Source organism: Pristiophorus japonicus, chromosome 1, assembly GCF_044704955.1.
Source record: "Pristiophorus japonicus isolate sPriJap1 chromosome 1, sPriJap1.hap1, whole genome shotgun sequence".
NCBI lineage: Eukaryota > Metazoa > Chordata > Chondrichthyes > Pristiophoridae > Pristiophorus > Pristiophorus japonicus.
In genome coordinates, this window is record NC_091977.1 from 344,204,208 (window position 1) to 344,228,187 (window position 23,980).

The 23,980-nt window shown below is 48.1% G+C and overlaps 1 protein-coding gene and 1 long non-coding RNA gene across 7 annotated transcripts in view; one reads left to right on the forward strand and one right to left on the reverse strand.

The window, feature by feature from the left end:
- Nucleotides 1–23,980, forward strand: part of LOC139273284 (CLIP-associating protein 2-like) — a 650,606-nt gene that overhangs the window by 297,950 nt on the left and 328,676 nt on the right. The window lies entirely within an intron of this gene.
- LOC139273279 (uncharacterized) lies at nucleotides 6,486–16,948 on the reverse strand. The gene is made up of 2 exons (XR_011595054.1): nucleotides 16,646–16,948; nucleotides 6,486–10,365 (listed from the first exon to the last, which is right to left on the reverse strand). It is a non-coding gene; the product is annotated as an uncharacterized lncRNA (long non-coding RNA).

Consider the following 23,980-nt stretch of genomic DNA (forward strand, 5'->3'; position numbering starts at 1 on the left):
GCCGTTCGTGCCGCTGAGCGGGAGGGGAGGGGGGGGGAGAAAGCTGTTCGTGTCGCTGAGGGGGAGAGAGAGAGAGAGAGAGAGAGGGGGGGGAGAGAGGGAGGGGGAGGGAGAGAGAGAGACGGGGAGGGAGAGAGGGGGAGGGAGCGGGTGTCGGGTCGGGTCTGGTCGGCGGGGAGGGGGGGGAGCGGGTGTCGGGTCTGGTCCGGAGGCGGGGGGGGGGAGCGGGTGTCGGGGGCGGGGGGGGGAGCAGGAGCTGGCCGTGGGAGGAGCCTTATTCACGCAGCCCCAGTGAGGCCATTCAGCCAGGGCTAGGGGCTGCGTGCTTCGGGCCCCTCCCACACAGTTCGGCGCCTGGAGCTACTGCACTTACGTACCGACTGTAGCGCGCATGTGCAGAGGTCCCGGCACTGTTTTCAGCGCAGGGACCTGGCTCCGCCCCCCCCACAGCTCGTGCTGGCTGCGCCGAGGGCCAGAGGACCTGTAAGTAGGTGGAGAATACAGAGGATTTTTTTAGGCGCCAGCTCGGAGGGGCGCCCGTTTTTTTTCTTGTGGAAACTTGGGCCCTATATTTCTCTCATCTGGACTTGATTGGTTTAATTTCATGTTCGTAAAACAGTAGCAAGTCGCAACAGGTAGTGAGTGTCTCAGTCAGCAAGAACAAAAAGCAGGAATGAAAACCATCAAGCACGAAGTTCAGGAAATTATGAATAAAAATTAACATAATTAAAATAAAGAACAAGGCAAATCAATAAATTCACTCTGCCTCTCTCAGCCAGCCTAACATTGAAGGAAATTTCCAGGTGATTAACGCAACAGCTGACCATACAGTTGGTAATACAGTTAATCACTTCCACTATATAAAATTACAATTTGGATTAAATTGCTGATATGTGGAGCGCATGCTGCTGGCACAGTCATTTGTAAGGGTGCCAGAGGGAACTTCATTCATTGTTGGTTAGGTTAAGAGAGGCAGAACATTGGCACCGAAAGTATTGCTGATTAAAATTTAAGTGCCAGTGAGGCAAGAAACTGATGGGGAGGGTTGTGTTCAAGGGGGAAATTACAGGATAGAGGCCCGGAATTTGCAGTCCGCGGCGAAACAAGGGCGTCGCCACTGGCCCTGAAGTAAGCTTTGCACAAAGATCTCGTGATATCTGTGTTGAGAAGTTCGGATATTCCGATGTGTAATTCAAATCAGTGGGGTATGGTGGGGATCCCCTCGTGCGAGCTGCTGTGGCATCTACAAGGTGTCTAAGCAGCCAATCAAAACGCAGAATTCTTAGACAGTGAACAAGGAAGTGAGTAAGCTCCTAAAATTCTAACATTTTTAAAATGTTGGAGCGAGCAAAGCAAAGAGAAGGCTCTCACTTTGGGAAAAGGCATACCTGAAATAAAGATGAACAAACTTTGTACTTAAGTTTCATAAAAATTTTAGTTTTTATTAAGGTGGATAAATTTGACTAAAGTTAGTTTTTCAGGCTCATAACCGTTGTTTAGCAGCCAATACGTTGTTTAAAACCCTAGTTACACCTAATCCGTTTGGGAAATTTAACAGCGTAATTATTGTGAAAGAGCCGATGTTTTTGTCAGTTTCCCTGATTTGAGTGATATCACTGATTGCAGGCTCGATGGGGTGGGGGGGGGGGACAGGCGGGGGCTGGGTGGGAGTGGGGGGCGCACAGCACAGACTGTGGCGGAGCAGTGAATGACAGACTGCAACTTCAGGATCTCCGCATGTACCTGTGTATGTGCCAAATCCGTCATTGGGACCGCAAATTCCGAGTCAAAGTATCACAACAAATCATTAGACGTAATTATTATAATACATTCTGTATGTCATGATGTAACATTCCTGTCATTAAGAAACAGTGTGTCATCTGATTTAACGTGAACACAAGGGGGAGGGAGGAGAGAGCCTTGGGGGGGTGGGGGGAGGGAGGAGAGAGCCTAGCCGGGGGGCGGTGGGGGAAGAGGAGAGAGCCTTGAGAGGGGGACAGCCTGGGGGGTAAAGAGAGCCTGCGGGGGAGAGTCTGGGCGGGGGAGTGAGAGAAAAAGCCTGGGGCGGTGTGGGGTGGAGAGAGTCTGGGGTGAGGGGAGAGGGAGGAAAGAGCCAGGGGAGGGGGGAAAGAGCCTGGGGGGAGCAGAGGGAGTGGAGAGGAGAGAGCGAGAGAACCTGGGCGTGGTGGGAGGTAAAGAGAGAGCGAGCCTAGGGGGATGAAGAGAGAGTGTTATTTCCAGAATATTGAGTACTGTAGATGTAAGTGTGACCTTACTCTCTTTATTCTAACTCTAGAATAATTGGTACAGCATGGGAGGCCTGCTTATACACAATGCTCCCAAGGGATGCTGGGATCCCTTGGGACTCCCAACAGATACGCCATCTGGTGGCAGTGGAATGCTGGTTACATAGGGTCGCATACATAACAGAGAGCCTGGGCGGGAGGGAGAGAGAGAGAGCCTGGCCGGGTGGAGGGGGTGGAGAGAGAGCCTGGGTGGGGGGGTTGGGGGGGGGAGGAGAGAGAGCCTGGGGGCACGGGGGAGGAGAGAGAGCCTGGGGGCGCGGCGGGGAGGTGGGGGGTTGAATAGAGAGCCTGGGGGATTGGGCGGTTGAAGAGAGAGAGCCTTGGGGGTGGGGGGGAGAGAAGAAATCAGGGGGTGGGGGATAGTATGCACTTGCGCTGGGATAAGGAGCAACTTCGGCTGCGGGAGGTAGCACTTGTGCTGGGGTAAGGGACTTTAGCTGGGGGAGGGATGTGTCCTTTCTGACTTCTGAATTCAAAGTGGGTCATGTTTCAATGTGCAAAGTGAGGCTGAGTGATACCATTTACACATTCCAGAGAAACTTCAGGTTGTGACTTATCCTCCAATCAGCCTAGGTCATGTGATAATGGAGAGCCAATCAGAGAAATGGCTGCAATTCAGTTAGAACAAATAAACGTATCTGCAAGGCAAAAGGAGGTGGTAATGGAATAAGTAAAGAATCAGAAGATGGATCGACAGGAGCTGCATATGGCAAGAGCAGAACCAAACCCACACCTGATATCTGAAAAAATGGGAGCACTGGTTATGATCTGAAATTGCTGAACTCAATGTTCAGTTTGGAAGGCTGCAAAGCACCTTATTGAAAGATGATGTGCTGTTCGTCGAGCTTCTGTTGAGTGAAGATGCCGAGGCCAAAGTGGGAATGGGGCGGAGAAATAAAATGACAAGCAATTGGAAGCTCAGGGTCATGCTTGCGGACTGAATGGAGATGTTCAGCAAAGTGATCCCCCAATCTTTGATTGGTCTCCAAAGTAGAGGAGACCACATCATGAGAAACGAATACAGTATACTGAATTGAAAGAAGTACAAGTAAATCACTATTTCACCAGGAAGGACTATTTGGTGCTTCCCAGACCACGGGAAACCTGGCTTCTGAAAGGAAGCGAGCAGGGCTGAATTCATGAGATAAGTGCCTTTACAGCACTGCTTATGGGCCAGGAGTGTTTCCTTCAGACCCGACAAGCTACCCAGTAAACGCTCCGCCCGCCCCCTTCCCTGGGATCTGTCTGCACACTCTTTACCCCCCCTGGCCCCAGCATTGGGCCCCTTCCCACGGACCACCATCTGACCTGCCCAACCACCATCGGACCCCTCCGACCACCATCAGTCCCCCTCCCACGACAGCCGTTGGGAACCCCCACCCAGGGATCGCCATCGGGATACCCCCTCCCCCGCAGATCACCATGTGCTCCCACCTCCCCCCTTATTCACTTCACAGTTTCATTCGCATAACGGTATATTTTTAGGTATCCCTAAGTCCCCTCCACCCAACGGCCATCTGTTCTCCCCTGCCCCAGACCGCCATCTGTTCTCCCCTCTCCCGATGGCTGTCTGCTCTGCCTCCGACACTCCCCCACACACACTCCCACTCCCCCACTCCCACACCCACACACACACACTCCCCCACACCCACACACACACACACTCCCCCACACCCACACCCCCACACACACACATACACACACACATACAAACTGAGGACATACAAAATCAACTAATTGAGCAAAAGCTTTCAATAATAAGATGAGAACAAATGAGATTGCTTTAAAGATTTTTTTGAAATTTCTTCTGCCTACTCTCACTAGCTGAGAAACATAGTATAGGAAATAAGTTTTGAAACATAATTTTGATGTCTTAAACAAATTACAACTTTTACAAGACAGTGATTAAACTTTCTTATACAGAAGCATTGTGCATGTTTAAAATATGCACCAATGTTTTCTAAATGAGGCCCAGTCAATCTTGAAAGTCAACACATTGCACTCGTGACTTTCCATAGCAATCTCCATCGGCTGAAGGGACTGATCAATAACACCCCAAGATACCCCTATCTGAGTACGTGTACTCTGGTGAAAACCCGCAGCATGGATTGCTTACCAAATCTGCAGTTTCAACTGGAAGGCTGGCATATGATGGTTATAATAGTTTATTTTTCCAAAAGACATTAGAACAATGTAAATGTGAACGTGGAACTTTAAGGTAAGTTTTGAAGCACTCATCTATTTTGAGTAATGTGTATGAGAGAGGGATAAGTACATGTGGCCAAGTGGGAGAGACTGACTAAGTGTGTGTGTGTGTTTGTATGTATGCATGCATGCATGTGGACACGTGCAAGTAATCCCAGTGTGTGAGAGCTGGAGATTCTTGGTACCTGCTGTAAAATTAAGAGCAGAATTGAACTGTTGGTAGGTAGAGCATGTGCAAACCAGAGGAGTAGCTGTTAACTAATTTTCTGGAAACTTCCTTTACTCTTGGGTTGAGAGCGACACTTGAAAATGTATTGCTGGTTAAAACTGACGTGGTGGTGAGTAAGTTAGCATGGACAATTGTACTCCAGGATGAAAACTGCATGATTGATTGTGGGGTATTGCATCATAGCACATCCCTTGCCCGTACTGTAATAATATATTCAGCACTTCTTGATATAAACTCCTCATTATAAAACAGTATGGGCGGGAATTTCGGATTTCGGCGAAAATGGTAGTTTTTCGCCAAAATTACCGTTTTCGCTGTGCTACCATTTTTAGGCTGAAATTTCAGCCATTATGTCTGCTCGGTAAAATCGGCGTTGCACGAGGATTCGTGGTGCAAATCGCGAGTTTTGGCAACTTTAGTCGGGGGCCGGTAGCGCTGTGAGACAGGCCTTGGCGAGTGTGGGGGGGGCGGGGGGAAATTTGCAAAAAACATTCACGGAACATTCACAAAACCCTTACCGACCAAATCGCTGAAAAAGAATTAAAAAATAAAACTTTTAACTTACCTTTTTGCAGGTCATCATACTGACCTCTGCTGGCAGGGCTGCGCCGACAGGTTTGATCCTGTCGGTATTCTGGGCGCAGAGTGTTTGTCCGGAGAGAGATGAAAGTACGACGGTAACGCAATCCGCGGCGTTGCACGTCGTTTCACCTCGGCGCTCCTCTCCCCGGCGGTACGTGGAAGTGCTGCCGCACAAAGGTGCTCGACGATGCCGCCGACCGGGTTTTTGCCGCGAAGGGTCCAATTGCGGCGAAAACCTGGTCTTAAAGTCACCGAAAATCCACTCCTATATATCCTCTGATTTATTGCAATCAATGGCACAAGAGATCAGTGTATAGATGGTCATTTTTTGAGTTTTGGTACTGTTTTTGTGTAACAGCTGGTGCACTTATGGTACTGTGAATTGATTATTTTAAACAGTTCAGCAATTGTGATGGCATTACAAAAACTGAAATAGGAAATGGTCAGTAGTCTATTTCTGGAAGTCAGACCAGTCCAGTATATAATGCTTGGCTTGCTTGTAAAAGTTCAAATGCTCATACTGTTCCTGGTCTGAATCTTTTAGTCCAACATGCAAGTCAAGTATTGTAACAGAGACAAGTGTGAAAAATACTCAATTTTGGTAAGCGTGCCTGGTACTTGTGGACAGTCATCATTTTTGAGTTGTCAACCCAAGCTCATGAGAAATCTACAAAGAATTGGAGTTCCCGTTTGCCTAATGTGGCACACCACTCAAATTCAAAGAGGTTAGGTGTAGTTTAGCAGAGCTGAGCCTTGGGACTCTCTAAATATGCAGAGGCTGCTGCTGGGATATTGCCAGCAAAAGTAAATAGCACAAAACACTGGCAAGGACTGTTTCTATAGCCGGCATTACCCTTCTTGCTTTGGGCATTGGCTTGCAAGGTTATTTGGAGATAAGTGGGAAGCTGAGTGCACTGGATACTGCAAAGGCTTATGGGCCCTGACAACATCTCAGTTGTAGTGCTGAAGGCATGTGCTCCAGAACTATCCGCGCCTCTAGCCAAGCTCTTGCAGTACAGCTACAACACGGGCATCTGCCCCACAAAGTGGAAAATTGCCCAGGTGTGTCCTGTCCACAAAAAGCAGGACAATTCCAATCTGGCCAATTACAGCCCCATCATCATCATTTTTAGGGTTAACTTCAAACCATCACTCGGAGTCCGTTAGCCTTAAAGTAAATGCAGTTTTATTAATTAATAGATACAAGCTAGCAGGGGGAGTATTCCATAAGGAACGCTCAAAGAAGTGGCCGGAGGCATCTTCCTTTATACAATTTCAGATTAAGTCATTTCGTAATTACGCAAATTACAATTAATATATGATAGATTAATACATGGTACAGTGCTTCCTCCAGTCTGGCTTCCGTATGCCTTAAATAGTATGTCTGGATAGTTGCTATAGTTTTTCATTTCTATTCTATCCTTATCTTCAATTCAGCTTCTATGTTATTCCTCTTCACTTTGCCTCCAAAGGTCCCTTTGGTCTGTGAACTCGAACATTTACTTTCTGTGGAATATTTCCCACAGTCTGTGGGTTCCATTTTAAAATCTGTTCGTTTCATATCAAAATGGCACAATTAAAAGAATTGTAATTTACCTATTCAGTCATCATCATTGGCAGTCCCTTGAAATCGAGGAAGATTTGCTTCCACTCTAAAAATGAGTGCTCAGGTGGCTGTACAGTCCAATGCGGGAATTACAGTCTCTAACAGGTGGGGCAGACAGTGATTGAAGGGAAGGGTGGGTGGAGAGCCTGGTTTGCCACACACTCCTTCCGCTGTCTGCGCTTGGTTTCTGCATGCTCTCGGCGACGAGACTCGAGGTGCTCAGCGCCCTCCCAGGTGCTCTTCCTCCACATTGGGTGGTCATGGACAGGGATTCCCAGGTGCCAGTGGGGATGTTACACTTTATCAAGGAGGCTTTGAGTGTGTCCTTGAAGCATTTCCTCTGCCCACCTGGGGCTCACTTGCTGTGTAGGAGTTCCAAGTAGAGCACTTGCTTAGGGAGTCTCATGTCGGGCATACGGACGATGTGGCCCGCCCAATAGAGCTGGTCGAGTGTGGTCAGTGCTTCGATGCTGGAGATGTTGGCCTGAGCAAGAAGACTTGACATTGGTGCGTCTAGCTTCCAGTGGATTTGCAGGATCTTGCGGTGGCAGCGCTGGTGGTACTTCTCCGGCGCTTTGAACTAGCCTCTGTATATAGTCTACGTCTCTGAGCTATATAGAAGGGCAGGTATCACTACTACACTGCAGACCATAAGCTTGGTGCCAGATTTGAGGTCCTGGTCTTCAAATACTCTTCTTCCTCAGGCGACCGAAGGCTGCGCTGGCACAATGGAGGCGTTGTTGGACCTCGTCATCGATGTCTCCCCTTGCTTGATAGTAGACTCCCGAGTATGGAAAATGGTCCACATTGTCTAAGGCCGAGCAAGGAATGTTGATGACTGGGGGGGTAGTGCTGTGTGGCGGGGTCAGGTTGGTGGAGGACCTTTGTCTTACGGATGTTTAGCGTAAGGCCCGTGCTTTCGTACACCTCGGTGAAGGTGTTGACGATGGCTTGGAGTTCGGCCTCTGAGTGTGCGCAGACGCAAGCGTCGTCCGTGTACTGTAGTTCGATGAGAGGATTGGTGGACCTTGGATTTGGCCTGGCGGCAACATAGGTTGAACAGGTTCCCATTGGTTCTATAATTTAGTTCCACTCCAGCGGGAGCTTGTTGATAGTGAGATGGAGCATTGCAGCAAGGAAGATCGAAAAGAGCGTTGGTGTGATGACGCAGCCCTGCTTGATACTGGTCCGGACGTGGATTGGGTCTGTGGTGGATCCGTTGGTCAGGATCATGGCTTGCATGTCGTTGTGGAGCAGGCGGAGGATGGTGACAAACTTTTGGTGGCAGCCGAAATGGAGAAGGATGCTCCATAGTCCTTCATGGTTGGCAGTGTCAAAGGCCTTTGTGAGGTCAAAGTAGGCCATGTTCAAGGGTTGGTGCTGTTCCCTGCATTTCTCTTGTAGTTGTCACGCGGTCTTGGTTGTTTCCCTAACACGTTACAAAGTCATTCGCCTCCCTATTACACCTACGTTACATAGTTAACAAGGCTGTTTGCTGTTCGGCTAGAACCACACGGTTGTATATCCCTCGGATCTTACACATCAGATATAGTTGGATTACAATACATATCCCCACCACTACCATTATTATCGGGTGCCACATCAATTTGAGGACTGCATAGGCCTTGGGTGACCAGCCCTTAAAAATGTCCCACCAGTGGTGAACCGTGAGGTCACTCGGAACAGTTCTTGTTTTGTGTCACTCATTACGACCTTTTGTCTCAGTAACCGTTCCCTTTCTTCTCCCAGGTACTTGGTCACCTGAATGTGTTTTTTCAAAAAGGCCCTTAACTTTCTCAAGTCCACTACAGGGGTAGTGCGGATAATCCTCTGGTGCTTCTGTGTTGTGCAATATTTTTCCATTGTCCTATTTGGTAGGACTTGATCGTTTTAACGTCGAGGATGACAAATATTTCCTTCCGACACCCATTTACCAGAGGTTCCAATCGATCCGCGTTCAGGTATACCGTGTGGGTACTGGTTGCACATATGTAATTTTGCCCGATTTCATGTATTATGGTTTCATTTAAGGGTTGCAGCTGCCATTCACAAGCCCCTGCTGTGCTTTCCATGCTACATGGTTCCACCACTGGTGTATGTAGCGGGCATACTTGCCCGAATGGCCAATTTACACAATCCATCCCTTCGTATGTTTTATTCTTCGGGTCTATCCATTTTCTGTAAAACTGTGGCTTCCATAAGTTTTTACCGAATAGCCGTGGTAGGGTCACAAACTCACCCCATATCTGACAGTTAGTAACATTAGCTAACAACATAGCCATAGTACATCCCTCTTCATCACATCGCGTATGCTTCATGTCTGGCCTGAGTGTTAAATTTTGTTGGTCAAACTGAAACAATTTAGCCCATCGTGGGGCATTCCCAGAGAATGCTATCCTTTTTAATTCAGCCCGTTGTCTTTCCTTGATCAGGCCCATTATAAGGCAGTGAGTCCTATTGGCTTCTTGCGTTCAATTGGCTGATACCTGTTGCTGTTCCCAGCTAGTTTTGTTTGCCCACTGCCATGTCATTTTATCTGACATCCACCCCCGCAGGCTTATTGGCCTATAAGGGTTCCTGCCACACACCTGACAGCCTTATGGCATCTTTGGTCAATTGTCTTGCTTTCTGTATTTTATTCTGCAGCGTCTCGATATCCATTGAGTTTAAAGCTCCTAGTCCCATTCCGAACCCTCCTAGTACTGTATCTAGTATGTTTTGCCGATTACGAGCTTTGGTTATCGTTCGGGCAAGATCCGGGTTCTTACAGTACTTTGGTACCATCTTTCGGTCATACTGTATATTTATTGTTAAATATATTATTGAAGGGGCTATCAGTGTGCTCAGTCACGTACCGTGCAGCTTTTGTAAGTGTGGCATCCATTCCTGGTTTGGACGGGGATATTTTACACTTATCGTGATCAGCCATGGACCCCTCCCGCCAAGCTGTGAATTATTCACACACAACACCAAGTCTCCGTCTCCCAGGGTTGCCTGTCCCCACTCTGTACTATAGGTATATTCGGTGTTATTAGCATTCCAGGCTTCTTTCCATATTTTGGTGATATTCTGGGAGGTAATGTTGCAACCTTGCTTACACATTATCCCGGGACTGTCGGCCACCCATGTAAAGTTGAATGTTACATTCTCATTTTTATGGGTGATCAGTATAAAATTGCAAGAGACTGGTGCCAAATAGGTCCACTGTCTACAGTCAAAGGTTAAATCAAAAACATGACATTCAATTCCCACGGGTTGTTTTTCGGTGGGCCTTCCACATATAACGTCTATGCCCTTTTCCTTTTAACTCTGGAGGCACTGGGAGGGCCAGGGCGGCCACTAACCCAGTTGCCACCAGCACTATCCACAGGTTCATCCCGTTGTTTTCTGGCCTGCTTCCTTATCGGACGCTTCCGTGGTCGCCGGGTGCATCGTCACTATGGGTTAAAACAGACGGGGGTTGTTTAGTATGGTTTTACCTGTGTCCAGTGCTTCCATCTAATCTCAGTGGGCTCTTGTAGACAAACACAAGTATCGCTTGTCATTAATACCGAGTATGCCCCTATCCATCGGGGCTCCATTCCCTTTCGCATCCCTGTTACCTTTATCATGACCTGTTCTCCTATTTTAGATCGCGTTTCCCTCATTCTGAATTTCTAGATCTCTTATCTGCTGTCTGCTTTTAACTTCTTTATTCATAGCCTGCACCTCTTGGTTTAGCTGGACCAAGTACCGCCTTAGCCTATCCTGAATTGGTCCTGCTTCACCTGTCTCTCCGGCTAAGTTCTCTGGTAGTCTCATAGCCCATCCAGTCACCAGCTCATAAGGTGTTAGTCCCGTGGTTCGCCCTGGGGTGGCTCTGAGCCACATTAGAATTGCTGTTAACACCCCAGTCCATCCCTTGCCTGTCTCCTGGATTGCTTTGGACAGGGCCGTTTTTAAAGTCCGATTCATTCTTTCCACCATTCCCAAACTTTGGGGATGATATGGTATGTGGTACCTCAGTTTGATTCCCAACAAGGCACATGTTTCTTTCATTATTTTACCCGTGAAATGTGTCCCATTGTCTGAATCTATCTGTAGGGGTATTCCAATGGAGGTATCACCTCGCTAGCCAGGATCTGTGCTATCGTCCGAGCGGAGCAGTCCCTGGTAGCGAAGGCTTCCACCCACTGGGTGAACTGGTCTATGATTACCAGACAATATCTTTTTCTCCTATCCTCTGGTAAGGGGCCGGTGAAGTCTATCTGTAAATTCTCCCTCGGTCCCTGTGGCCTTGGTTGATGTCCCATTCAACCCCTGCCTACATTATGTTGGGCACAAACAATGCACCTGTGGCAAAATTTTGCTACATCCTTCCCCATTCCTAGCCACCACCAGTACTGCAAGAGCAGGTACAGCATGTTACTTCTCCCGGTATGTGTTATCCTGTGATATAATTTTAGTAGTTGTTGCCTACAGCATTACATAGAAACATAGAAAATAGGTGCAGGAGTAGGCCAAACGGCCCCTCGAGCCTGCACCACCATTCAATAAGATCTCATGGCTGATCATTCCCTCAGTACCCCTTTCCTGCTTTCTCTCCATACCCCTTAATCCCTTTTGCCGTAAGGGCCATATCCAACTCCCTCTTGAATATATCTAATGAACTGGCATCAACAACTCTCTGCGGAAGAGAATTCCGCAGGTTAGCAACTCTCTGAGTGAAGAAGTTTCTCCTCATCTCGGTCCTAAGTGGCTTACCCCTTATCCTTAGACTGTGACCCCTGGTTCTGGACTCCCCCAACATTGGGAACATTCTTCCTGCATCTAATCTGTCCAGTCCCATCAGAATTTTATATGTTTCTATGAGATCCCCTCTCATTCTTCTAAACTTCAGTGAATACAGGCCCAGTTGATCCAGTCTCTCCTCATATGTCAGTCCTGCCATCCCAGGAATCAGTCTGGTGAACCTTCGCTGCACTCCCTCAATAGCAAGAGCGTCCTTCCTCAGATTAGAAGACCAAAACTGAACACAATATTCCAGGTGAGGCCTCACCAAGGCCCTGTACAGCTGCAGCAAGACCTCCCTGCTTCTATACTCAAATCCCCTAGCTATGAAGACCAACATGCCATTTGCTTTCTTCGCTGCCTGCTGCACCTGCATGCCAACCTTCGATGGCTGATGTACCATGACACCCAGGTCTCGTTGCACCTCCCCTTTTCCTAATCTGCCGCCATTCAGATAATATTCTACCTTCATGTTTTTGCCACCAAAGTGGATAACCTCACACTTATCCACATTATACTGCATTTGCCATGCATTTGCCCACTCACCTAACTGTCCAAGTCATCCTGCAGCCTCTTAGCATCCTCCTCACAGCTCACACTGCCACCCAGCTTAGTGTCATCTGCAAACTTGGAGATATTACTCTCCATTACTTCATCTCAATCATTGATGCCATAACTTGCTCCCGGGGACCCCATACCCATATGTCACCCTTTTGGTGGGCCCCGTGTTTACTCCATTCACGTCTTTCTTCCTGATCGACACTCTGGTGGACCTGGGCTATATTTATGTCTGTCTGAACACTGTTAGTCATTACTGGTTGAATTTCAGCCTTAAATGCTGGTTCTGGCTTCTGTTCAGCTGCCCCTCGTTTGGCTGCTAGGTCTGCAAACCGATTCCCCAAGGTGGGTAGGTCTTGGGGTTGCATGTGGCTCTTACTAGTTAGTTTTGTGTGTGCTTTTACTTTGATTACCGCTGCTTCCCATGTTTCCTTTGCTGCTTTCACTAGCCTTTCTACTAGCTTTCCATGTTTTATCACCTTGCCATTAGATGTCACATACCCTCGTCGTGACCAGGCTGCCATATAGTCGTGAACCACCTCGAAAGTGTATCGACTATTTGTATATATGTTTACTCGCTTTCCTTTAGCTGACTCGAGAGCCTTTATAAGGGCCACTAATTCTACCACCTGAGCTGACTAGTCTCCTGGGACTGCTCCTGTCATTATTGAGTCTCCCTCCTGTGTTACCACCGCCTACCCAGTATGGGGTTCCCCATCAATGTATTTTCTGGATCCGTTCACATATAAAGTCTCATCTGGGTTGTCCAATGACTCTTCCTTTACCTCGCTATCCATTTCCTCCTCTACTTGTTCCCTACAGCTATGTCCCTCCTCTTCTGTCAGCATCCCGGTAGCGGGGTTAACTCCATTATGCTTTTTTATTATTACTGACTTGTCTTTGGGCAGCAATGCGGCCTCCCACTTAGCCTTTCGGCTGTCCGAGATCGACCGCAGCTTTCCAGTATATAGTAATTCTATCAGGGTATGTTGTGTGTGCAAAATGGTCTGTCCCATCATCACTGCTGGTTCGCTTACTTTGACCACCCAAGTTGCACAGTCCAGAGCGGCCACACATCGGGGCATCCCACTAACCACTGGGTCTTTCTTCGTCGAGTAGTAGGCTATAGGTCTCTGCTGGCCCCCATGTTCCTGTTTACCACGGCGGAATAGCTTCCATTATCCTGATCACAATATAGGTGGAAAGGTTTATTGGGATCTGGCAATCCTAGGGGGCCGACATCAGAGCTCTTTTTAGTTCCCCGTCTGCCTCTTCTTCCGGTCCCCAATCTATCTTCTGTAGGGGTCCCCCGGTTCCTTTAATTAATTTCTGTATGGGTTCTGCTATTGTTGTGTATTGAGGTATAAAATTCCGACTCTAATTAAAGGGTCCTAATACCTTCCTTACTCCCCTGACATTCTGGGGCTTAGGCATGTCCCTAATGGCCATCCGTCTTTCCTCTGTCATGGCTTTCTTGCCTTGACTGATCCAATGCCCAAGGTACCGCACTCTGGTCTGGGCCACCTGGGCCTTTGTGGGTGATGCCTTAAATCCCGCCCGCTTCAGGGCTCCCAATACCTTAAGTAAGGCCCTCAAGTGTCCTGACATTGTAGTTGAGACGATCAAAAGATCGTCACATTACTGTAACACTGTGCTTCTTTCTGCTTCTATATCTATCTTCTCGATAGTCCGGGCCATTGCCTGATGAAATATGGCCGGGCTATTATGAAACCCCTGAGGGAGGCGTGTCCAAATATATTGCTGATTTTCAACGGTAAATGCAAACTTGTCTTGCGACTCCCGGGCCAAAGGGAGGCTCCAGAACCCGTTAGCTATATCTAGGACGGTAAATATACAATACCCTGGGTCCAGGCCATTGAGAATTGTGGATGGACTGGCCACAATCGGGTGCTGCCAGGGCATGCACCTATTGAGGGATGTATAGTCGATTTGTTAATCGATATGAGCCGTCTGGTTTTACCACCGGCCATACAGGGCTGTTGGTAGTGGACGTGGTTTCCCCGATTATTCTGGAGGCTTCCAACTGCTGGACTATCGCCTTTACCGCCTGCTGGGCCTCCTTCTTTATGGGGTATTGCCGGTGGGCTTTGGGGCTTTCTCCCGGGATTACCAAAGGCTCCATATTTACTAATCCGCAATCCTGTTTAGGGGTGGCCTGTACCTTGGGAAATTGTTGGCATACCCTGCCCGCTGCCTTTTCCTGGTCCCAATCGTGCTTTATTACTGCGGCACTGGCCACCCTGGCCATTTCTTTCATGCCTAATCGTGGTTCTCCCTTACTGTCTGCCCAACGGATCACCCCTTCTCGGGGTTGTATTAGTAGATTCAATTCCCTCAATAAATCTATTCTCAAAATTGTGCCCTCTGGGTTGGGCCATACCCAGAAACTTACTGGTAATAATCGCCTCATTATTTCCACTAGTTGGGGTTCACTTAATCTTGCCGTCATAGTTTCCCCTCCCACTGCACTTATTCTAATCTGCTTGTTTGTGGTCGGGAGGTCTAGATTGGTTATCAAGATCGAGGCCCCTGTATCAATTAACACTTGGTACTGCCGACCCCTGAACAGTCCTGTTAGATACATCCACAGTCCTCGTTACTAGCCCCGGGTGTCGAAGCCACCTCGTCCTCCTGTATGACCTCCTTAATCATTTTGAGGATCTGTTCTTCGGTCACTCCTCCGCCCTGTTTACCTCCCTGACTGTCTTCCCCCAGTTTTCCCTTCTGCCATGGGGCTTTTCCCTCCTGTCCCCCTCCTTTTCCATAGCATTGCATTTTCGTGTGTCCCTTCTTCCCGCAATTGTTACACGTTACTACCCTTTTATCATCTTATTCCTGGCCCCCGTCTGTTTATCGGGGCAATTGCGTATTTGGTGGTTGTCGGAACCACACCCATAGCATGCCCAGCCCTTTCCTTCTGCTTTCTCGGTCCCGACTGCGGCTACTATAGCTTCCAGGCCGCTGTCTTCACCTTCCCCTTAGTCTCCTGGCCCCGGAGCTGCCGCCGGTCTATTTCACATGCCCAGGCTAATATTTCTCCGTAATTAGTTCCTACAGAGAGTCCAAGGTCCAACACACTCTGATGCTGGGAGCTTAGCCCTTTAAGCATTTTTAGAAAGACCTCATCATCCCTCCCGGGCCGTGCTACGCCCAAATATTCCTCATAAGCTTTAAACTTCCGTTCTGTATAATCTGTCACTACCTCATCCTTGCCCTGGATTACCCCCATAATACTTCCCCAGTTGCTGCGTCCTTGTCCCAGGGCAGCTTTTACTGCTGTACAGAAGTTCTGGATCTTCACATCCCGTATCTGATCCCCATTACCCCATGTTCCATTCTGCATATCGGGGGTCATACTTTCCCACTTATTCGGCGGGCGCTTAACCTTAACCAATGCATGCACATCTTTCTCATACATCTGGTGGAGCCTAATCATTCCTGCTAGTTTAGTCTAGAACTCTGGGTTGCCATGCGATGGTTTTAGCATGGGCAAATCTGCCAGTATCATCTGTTTCTTGCCGGGAGTAAAAGGCTTATGAACCTCTGTCACTTTCCTCCTTTCTGGAGCCCGTCCGCTCCGGGGATTTTTGTTCTATGGACAATGACTGGGGCGAATCTCATCAATTCTTTAGTTTCCTCGGGTCCTAATCTTAACCCTGTTAGTGGGGGATACAAATTTGGGCCAAATTCCTCTGTCCATTCTCTTTTGTCATCGATATCTATTTTTATACTTGCATCCTCTTGTCTTTCGTCATTTTCTCTGTCCGTCTCACCTTCAGGTATCTTTCTATTCGTCTGTACAGCTGCTAAAATTATCTTTTTCCTGTCCTCGCTTACCTTCGTGAGCTGGCTAACTTTATCTTCAAGCTCCTTGCATTTTCCCCGACATTTTACCAATTCCTCTGCTTGTTGCTTGTTACTTAATGCGGCTCTGTTCCTCTCTACACCTGTCCTTCCACTTCTTCTTTTCTCCTTGCAGTTGTGAAATCTCTATACACACTACAACCGCCTCCTTCCCTTTGTTTCCCTTTCTTTGTAACCACCAATTGAGTTTCCAGGGTATCTTTTTCCCTTCATCATATCCTTCCTTAACCATCTTCCTCTTAAACTTTTCATGTTTATCTCTCAGAAACTCTTCTGGTAGTTTATATCTCACCCCTCCACGAGTCCTTGGCAGTTTCCTTTGCCATTTCTTACACCGGGGAATTTTCCCCAGTTCCCGTTTTTCCGCTTTTACTTATGCGGAGCCTTTTTCCGCGTTTACTTATGCGGAACCTCGTTTCTGGCTGGATAGCTAGTCCGCCCTCACCGGGGATTCCCCGGTATCTCGTATAAGTACTTATCCTCCTGACACACGTATTTACTTACAGTGTCCTGACGTGCCCCTCAACTGTATTTACCGGCTGCACGGACTCCGCTTCAGATTCGTTGGATCTCTGGCCGGGCCTCTTAGGAGCAGAATTTTTCAAGGTAATTCTCTACTCAATCAGTTTTATGTTGGTTCGGCTTTTGAGTCGTATTTGCCCATCTAACAGATCCTGCTGAGTACACCACGTTGTGAGGGTTAACTTCAAACCACCACTCGGAGTCCGTTAGCCTTAAAGTGAATGCAGTTTTATTAATTAATAGATACAAGCTAGCGTGGGAGTATTCCATAAGGAACGTTCAAAGAAGTGGCCGGAGGCATCTTCCTTTATACAATTTCAGATTAAGTCATTACGTAATTACGCAAGTTACAATTAATACATAATGATAGATTAATACATGGTACAGTGCTTCCTCCAATCTGGCTTCCGTTTGCCTTAAATGGTAAGTCCGGATAGTTGCTATAGTTTTTCATTTCTATTCTATCCTTAACTTGTTATTCAATTCAGCTTCTATGTTATCTCTCTTCACTTTGCCTCTGAAGGTCACTTTGGTCTGTGAATTAGAACATTTACTTTCTGTGGAATATTTCCCACAGTCTGTGGGTTCCATTTTAAAATCTGTTAGTTTCATTTCAAAATGGCATAATTCAAAGAATTGTAATTTACCTCTTCAGTCATCATCATAGGCAGTCCCTTGAAATCGAGGAAGATTTGCTTCCATTCTAAAAAATGAGTGCTCAGGTGGCTGTACAGTCCAATGCGGGAATTACAGTCTCTTAACAGGTGGGGCAGACAGTGATTGAAGGGAAGGGTGGGTGGAGAGCCTGGTTTGTCACACACTCCTTCCGCTGTCTGCGCTTGGTTTCTGCATGCTCTCGACGACGAGACTCGAGGTGCTCAGCGCCCTCCTGGGTGCTCTTCCTCCACATTGGGTGATCATGGGCCAGGGATTCCCAGGTGCCAGTGGGGATGTTACACTTTATCAAGGAAGCTTTGAGTGTGTCCTTGAAGCATTTCCTCTGCCCACCTGGGGCTCACTTGCTGTGTAGGAGTTCCAAGTAGAGCACTTGCTTAGGGAGTCTCATGTCGGGCATACGGACGATGTGGCCCGCCCAATGGAACTGGTTGAGTGTGGTCAATGCTTCGATGCTGGAGATGTTGGCCTGAGCGAGAAGACTTGACATTGGTGCGTCTAGCTTCCAGTGGATTTGCAGGATCTTGTGGTGGCAGCGCTGGTGATACTTCTCCGGCGCTTTGAACTAGCCTCTGTATATAGTCCACGTCTCTGAGCTATATAGAAGGGCAGGTATCACTACTACACTGCAGACCATAAGCTTGGTGCCAGATTTGAGGTCCTGGTCTTTAAATACTCTTCTTCCTCAGGCGACCGAAGGCTGCGCTGGCACAATGGAGGCGTTGTTGGACCTCGTCATCGATGTCTCCCCTTGCTTGATAGTAGACTCCCGAAGTATGGAAAATGGTCCACGTTGTCCAAGGCCGAGCAAGGAATTTTGATGACTGGGGGGGTAGTGCTGTGTGGCGGGGTCAGGTTGGTGGAGGACCTTTGTCTTACGGATATTTAGCGTAAGGCCCATGCTTTCGTACACCTCGGTGAAGGTGTTGACGATGGCTTGGAGTTCGGTCTCTGAGTGTGCGCAGACGCAAGCGTCATCCGTGTACTGTAGTTCAATGAGAGGATTGGTGGACCTTGGATCGAGCCTGGGGGCGACGTAGGTTGAACAGGTTCTCATTGGTTCTATAATTTAGTTCCACTCCAGCGGGAGCTTGTTGATAGTGAGATGGAGCATTGCAGCAAGGAAGTTCGAAAAGAGCGTTGGTGTGATGATGCAGCCCTGCTTGACACTGGTCCAGACGTGGATTGGGTTTGTGGTGGATCCGTTGGTCAGGATCACGGCTTGCATGTCGTCGTTGAGCAGGCGGAGGATGGTGACAAACCTTTGGTGGCAGCCGAAACAGAGGAGGACGACGTTCCATAGTCCTTCATGGTTGGCAGTGTCAAAGGCCTTTGTGAGGTCAAAGAAGGCCATGTACAAGGGTTGGTGCTGTTCCCTGCATTTCTCTTGTAGTTGTCGATTGGTGAAGATCATGTCCATTGTACCCCTTAGTGGACAGAATCCGCATTGTGACTCTGGGAGGAGCTCATCAGCCACAGGGAGAAGGTGGTTGAGGAGGATTCTTGCGATGACTTTCCTAGTGGCCGACAGCAGGAAGTTTCCTCTGTAGTTGCCGCAGCTGGACTCTCCCCTTTTTTGAAGATGGTCACGATTTCGGCATTTCTGAGATCTCCTGGCATGCTCTCCTCCTTCCAGATAAGAAAGATGAGGTAATGCGTTTGTGCCAATAGTGCTTCTCCGCCATACTTTAGTGCCTCAGCATGGATTCCATCTGCTCCTGATGCCTTGTTGTTCTTGAGCTGACGGATGGCCTTTTCTACCTCGTGCAGGGCTGGGGTTCTGCTGAGATGGTGGCGGGTAGCATGCTGCGGATGGAGTCGAGGATACTCATGTTGAAGGCAGAGTCTTGGTTAAGCAGATCTTAGAAGTGCTCCTTTCAGCGGGCCCTGACTCCCTCGGTGTCCATAATGAGTGCCTCCAGTCTTGGCCAGCAGTTGGGTGGGGGCCTTGGGTGCTTGGGCCGAAGGTGGCCTTGACTGCGCTGAAGAATCCTCGCATATCATGGTTGTCGACCAGCTGCTGGATCTCCTGTGCTTTCTCCATCCACCATCTATTCTTTAGGTCGTGGGTTTTTTGTTCCTTCGCCTGTCGTGCTGCTTTGCTGCTCCCGAGTTGGGTTGCCTCTTTAAGTTCAGAAATGCTTTGCGGTTGGATCTCCTGGTCGTTCTCGTCAAACCAGTCTTAGTGTTTCCTGGTTGAGTGACCGAGCGTCTCTTCGCAGGCGCTGGTTATGGAGACCTGGAGGGCAGACCAGACGCTATGGCCACTCTGGGTCATCGAGAGTTGCCAGGTTGGTAGTGAGGCGCTGGCTGTATAGAGCTTTCTTAACTGGGTCTTTGAGTGCCCTGGCATTGATTTTTCTGCGGCATTGTTTCTGTTGACGTCGCTGCTTTGGGACAGCCCCATCAGCCTACTCACAAAGATCAGCCAAGTGATGGAAGGTGTCATCGACAGTGCGATTAAGCAGCACTTTGTCACCAATAACCTGTTCACCAATGCTCAGTTTTGGTTCCGCCAAGAACATTTGGCTCCAGATCTCATTACAGCCTTGGTCCAAAAATGGATAAAAGACCTGAATTCGAGATGTGAGGTGAGAGTGGCTGCCCTTGACATCAAGGCAGCATTTGACCAAGAGTGGCGTCAAGGAGCCCTAATGAAAATTGAATGGAAATCAGGGGGGAAACTCTCTACTGGCTGGAGTCATGCCTCGCACAAAGGAAGATGGTTGTGGTTGTTGGAGGCCAATCATCTCAGGCCCAGGGCATCGCTGCAGGATTTCCTTAGGACAGTGACTTAGGCCCAACCATCTTCAGCTGCTTCATTAATGATCTTCCATCCATCATAAGGTCAGAAGTGGGGATGTTCACTGATGATTGCACAGTGTTCAGTTCCACTTGCAACTCCTCAGATAACGAAGCAGTCTGTGCCCGCATGCAGCAAGACCTGGACAATATTCAGGCTTGGCTGATAAGTGTCAAGTAACATGCGTGCCACACAAGTGCCAGGCAATGGCCATCTTCAACAAGGGAGAGTCTAGCCACCGCCCCTTGACATTCAATGGAATTACCATTGCCGAATCCCCCACCCTCAACATCTTGGGGGTCACCATGGACCAGAGTCTTAACTGAACCAGCCATATAAATACTGTGACTACAAGAGCAGGTCAGAGGCTGGGTATTCTGTGGTGAGCAACTTACCTCCGGACTCCCCAATGCCTTTCCACCATCTACAAAGCACGTCAGGTGTGTGATGGAACACTCTCTACTTGTGTGGATAAGTGCAGCTCCAAAAGTAGCTCGACACCATCCAGGACAAGGCATTCCGCTTGATTTGCCACCCCATCCACCACTTTAAACATTCACTCCCTCTACCACGGGCGCACTGTGGCTTCACTGTGTACCATCTACAAGATACACAGCAGCAACTCGCCAAGGCTTCTTCGACAGCACCTCTCAAACCTTGACAATCCAGAAGGACGGACAGAAAAGAAAAGGAGGGGGGTAGCTGTTGATAAAGGATGGAATCACTGCAGTAGTAAGAAACGATATTGGCTCAAATGATAAGGGTGCTGAAACAGTTTGGGTGGAGATAAGGACCAATAAGGGGAAAAAGTCACTGGTGGGTGTCGTCTATAGGCCCCCTAACAGTAGCAACTCTGTTGCTCGGAGCATAAACCAGGAAATAGTGGAGGCTTGTAAAAAGGGAACAGCAATAATCATGGTTGATTTTAACCTCCATATTGATTGGACAAATCAAATTGGTCAAGGTAGCCTTGAGGAGGAGTTCATAGTAAGGGACGGGTTCCTTGAGCAGTATGTAACGGAACCAACCGGAGGCAGGCTATCTTAGATCTGTGCAATGAGACAGGATTAATAAACAATCTCCGAGTAAAGGATCCCCTTGGAATGAGTGATCATAGCATGATTGAATTTCAAATTCAGATGGAGGGTGAGAAAGTTGGATCTCTAACCAGCGTACTAAGCTTAAATAAAGGAGACTATGAAGGTATGAGGGCAGAGTTGGGTAAAGTGGACTGGGAAAATAGATTAAAGGGTAGGATGGTTGATGAACAGTGGCGTACATTTTAAGGAGATATTTCACAACTCTCAGGAAAAATATGTTCCAATGAGGAGGAAAGAGTGTAAGAGACTCCGTGACTAACTAAAGAAATAAAGGACGGTATTCAATCAAAAACAAGGGCATACAAAGTGGCCAAAACCAGTGGGAGGACAGAAGACTGGGAAGCTTTTAAAAGCCAGCAAAAATGATTAAGAAAAGGAAGATAGACTATGAAAGAAAATTAGCGCAAAATATAAAAACAGATAGCAAGAGTTTCTATAGGTATATAAAAAGGAAAAGGGTGGCTAAAGTAAATGTTGGTCCCTTAGAGGACGAGACCGGGGAATTAGTAATGCAGAACATGGAGATGGCAGAAACGCTTAACAAATATTTTGTAACAGTCTTTACAGTAGAGGACACTAACAATATTCTGACAGTGGATAGTCTAGGGGCTATAGCGGGGGAGGAACTTAACACAATCACAATCACAAAGGAGGTGGTACTCAGTAAGATAATGGGACTAAAGGCAGATAAATCCCCTGGACCTGATGGCTTGCATCCTAGGGTTTTAGGAGAAGTAGCAGCAGGGATAGTGGATGCATTGATTGTAATTTACCAAAATTCCCTGGATTCTGGGGAGGTCCCAGTAGATTGGAAAACTGCAAATGTAATGCCCCTATTTAAAAAAGGAGGCAGACAAAAAGCAGGAAACAATAGACCAGTTAGCTAACATCTGTGGTTGGGAAGATGTTGGAGTCCATTATTAAAGAAGCAGTAGCAGGACATTTGGAAAAGCAAAATTCGGTCAGGCAGAGTCAGCATGGATTTATGAAGGCGAATATTACGCTCATAATAAAGTGATACAACTGAGTACTGTATCCAATGAGTAAGTGTGACCTTAGCTCCTTTAATTAAACTCCAGAGTTTTTGGACAGCATGGGAGGCCTGCTTATATACAGTGCTCCCAAGGAATGCTGGGATCCCTTGGGAGTCCAACAAGTAGGCCCTCTGGTACAGGTTGCCAAGGGTTAGATACATAACATCACTCCCTCCCAAAGTCAATAGTACACTTATTTACAGGGTGAAACGATCTGGGGCTTTTCGCTCCCTTGTCGATCGTCTCGGTACAAATGCAGGTGTGGGTGAGTTGGTTGATTCTTCGCTGGGCAGCTGGGCTGCTAGGGATGGTGAGTTCAGCTTTGTGGTCAACCGTGATGTAGGTTGCCACTTTGTGTGTGTGTTGGAGGGTCGAAGTTGGTGGTGTCCTCTTCAGGTTGCTCGTGGCTGTTTCCAAATGCTTTCTGCACGTTAGTCTATTGGCCAGTTTGACCTGAAATACCCTACTCCCTTCTTTGGCTATGACAGTGCCAGCAAGCCATTTGGGGCCATGTCCATAGTTGAGTACAAACACAGGGTCATTGACTTCAATATCGCGTGGCAAATTTGCATGATCGTAGTACGTGCTTTGTTGACGCCACCTGCCCTCGATGTGATCATGGAGATCAGGGTGGACAAGAGAGAGCTTTGTTTTGAGCGCCCTTATCATGAGCATCTCGGCTGGGGGAACCCCGGTGAGTGAGTGGGGTCTGGTGCGGTAGCTGAGCAGCACTCGGGACAGGCGGGTCTGCAGGGAGCCTCCCGACACACGTTTGAAGCTTTGCTTGATGGTCTGAATTGCCCGTTCTGCCTGGCCGTTGGATGTGGGCTTGAACGGGGCAGATGTGACATGCTTGATCCCATTGCGGGTCATGAATTTCTTGAATTCAGCTCTGGTGAAACACGGCCCATTGTCGCTGACAAGGACATCAGGCAGGCCGTGTGTGGTAAACATGGCTCGTAGGCTTTCGATGGTGGCAGTGGATGTGCTTTCAGACATAATTACACATTCAATCCATTTTGAATATGCATCCACAACAACCAAGAACATTTAGTCTAGAAATGGGCCCGCAAAGTCAACGAGGATCCTAGACCACGGTTTGAAGGGCCATGACCACAAACTTAGCAATGCCTCTCTGGGTGCATTGCTCAGTTGAGAGCAAGTGTTGCATTGGCGCATGCATGACTCCAAATCTGAGTCGATGCCGGGTCACCACACATGGGATCAGGCTATGGCTATCATCATTACTATGGCTGGATGGGTACTGTGTAGGTCGCGTATGAACGTTTCCCTGCCTTTCTTAGGCAAGACCACGCGATTACCCCACAAAAGATAGTCCAACTGTAAAGACATCTCGTCTTTGCGCCTCTGGAACGGCTTGATCTCTTCCTGCATCTCCACCTGGATGCTGGACCAGCTCCCATGGAGGACATAGTTTTTTTTTACAAAGGACAGTAAAGGATCCTGACAGGTCCAGGTCCTGATCTTGCAGGCTGTAACAGGTGACTTTTCATTTTCGAATGCATCCATCACCAAGAGCAAGTCTGCAGGCTGTGCCATTTCCACCCCGGTGGTGGGCAATGGTAGCCGACTGAGAGCATCAGCACAGTTCTCTGTGTCTGGTCTGTGGCAGATTACATAGTTGTATGCCGACAGCGTGAGTGCCCATCTTTGGATGCGGGCAGAGGCATTGGTGTTAATCCCT